Source organism: Hyaena hyaena, unplaced genomic scaffold (assembly GCF_003009895.1).
Source record: "Hyaena hyaena isolate Hyena2069 unplaced genomic scaffold, ASM300989v1 scaffold_1313, whole genome shotgun sequence".
NCBI classification, from domain to species: Eukaryota; Metazoa; Chordata; class Mammalia; order Carnivora; family Hyaenidae; genus Hyaena; species Hyaena hyaena.
In genome coordinates this window covers 89022-91225 of record NW_024081942.1, presented here as the reverse complement: position 1 = coordinate 91225, position 2204 = coordinate 89022, and the positions used below count along the sequence as shown (strand labels likewise).

The window sequence follows — 2204 nt, the reverse complement described above, 5'->3', positions numbered from 1 at the left end:
TTTGCTTACCAGCCTATGTTTCCTATTCATAAATAATATACTTTAAAAGCAAGGGGTCTTATATTATCCACCTTTATGCTGCCAACTCTACCCAGTGTCTGGTATATAGTAAATATGAAGTAAGTGTTTGCTAACTTCAACTAAATCAAGTTTCTAAAAGTCAAAAGTACACACAGAGTGGCAGACAGGATCCAGATTCTACTTAGTCTTCTGATTTGCCTCACAGGCTCCTGGGAATCTTATAATAATCTAAGAATTCTGGAAAACCATCTGGCATAACATGGAACTCTCTAAAGCAGCCTTAGAGATTTCAAACTTTCCTGAGCATCCTAACTAGGAGTTTCCCTGGAGTACCTTATTTGAAGATATTCAATATGTTTCATACATAAAAATGGCAAGGAACTTAATAAATCATTTGTCCTAACTCATTTTGTAGACACAGTGCCTTCTCAGTGGCTGAAGTGTTATAAGAATCATGAAACAATAAGAGATTTGCTATTTAATCTTTTATATTTATCCTTAGGTAAAAAATTTATTGTAAGACTTGGAAAGATATTATGTCTTTTTTGAACTACAAGCAGTTAGCTCAATAATTAATTAGTCAGAAGACTATTCAAGGTGCTTAAAACCCCAGAGTACAGTAAGTTTACTGAGTTGTTGGTACATGCAATAAAACATGAGAGTTCATTATCATAGATAATGTACTGCCTAGTGGAAAAATATATAAAAGTCCTAGAAAATGAAGCCTATTATATTTCTCTATAGGCATAAGAACACTTATTATAAAGTACAGAGATTTACAAAGTCTCCCACTATGTCAGGTTAATTAATTCACAGTTCTGGAGGCATTTTCAGATGATAAGGAATCCTAACTGCTTGGAAACAGTATGAGGAGTAAAAATAGATTAGAAATCAAGAGTCCTGAATATTAGTCTCTGTTTCACTGTCTACCAACCTTTTGATGTCAGGATGGACAAAATATCTGTTTTTCCCTAATTTTATTGAAGTATAGTTGATATATAATATTATATTAGTTTCATGTGTAAAATATAGTATATACAGTACAAACTGATCATAATAAATCTAGCCATTATCTGTCACCTTACAAAGTTGTTACATATTATTAATTATCTTCCCTATGTTGTACATTGTATCCTTGTGTCTTGTTTATGCTACCACTTAAAGATTGTATCTTTTTATACCTTTCCCCTATTTTGCCTCTCCCTCCAGTCGCCTCTGGCAACCACCAGATTGTTCTCTACACCTATGAGTCTATTTCTTTTTTGTTTTGCTTGTTTTGCTTTTTAGATTCCACATATAAGGGAAATCGCATGGTATTTGTCTTTCTCTGTTAGATTTATTTCACTTAGCATGATACCCTCTAGGTCCATCCATATTGTCACAAATGGAAATATTTCATTCTTTCCTTTTTTTTTTTTTAACAATCTTGAAATCCTTTATTTTATTTTTTTATACTTATAATACCATGAATTCATAAGGAATGGGTTCCAGCAGCTCAGGCACCTTTCCATTGGTTCTCACAAAGTATGCTTCTCTGGGTGGAGCAGGCTGACACTTCAGTTGAACCCAAGTACCTTTCTCTTAGGCTTCCTTCTTTTTCTGATCATTTCCCTTCACATACATCAGAAAGCTATCTTGACTCTTTGGGTGCTTAGTATGCTCAGTATGTACATTAATTCTCTTGGCAAGAATCTTGCCCTTAACTTGTTTGTTTACAACAATGCCAACAACATACGGGGTAACTCTTGTAGACTCTTCCAGTTTTGCCATAGTAACGTTTGTGGGGCATCCCTTTTTGAGCAGTACCCATTCCCTTGATATCCACAATATCACCTTTCTTGTAGATTCACATATATGTGGCCAAAGGACCAACGTCATGTTTTCTAAAAGGCCTAGAAAACATACAGTGGGTACCTCTTCTCTTTCCTTTTTTGTTGGTCATTTTGGAAAATTACTGGAAGATGGCAGTTCCACCCATTCTTTATTATGACTAATACTTTATTGTATATATATTTATACTATGTATATATTAATAGTATAAATATCTTCATATATATGTGTATATATGTATATACATATATATAGCACATCTTCTTTATCCATTCATCTTTTGATGGACACTTCAGCTGTTTCCATGTCTTGGCAAATGTAAATAATGTTGCAATGAAAATAGAGGTGCATAT

General features: G+C 33.6%; 1 pseudogene; it reads right to left on the bottom strand.

Annotated features, from left to right (window-relative positions):
• Positions 1-1476: 1476 nt before the first annotated feature.
• On the bottom strand, positions 1477-1966 carry LOC120225036 (annotated as a pseudogene).
• Between the last annotated feature and the right edge of the window lie 238 nt (positions 1967-2204).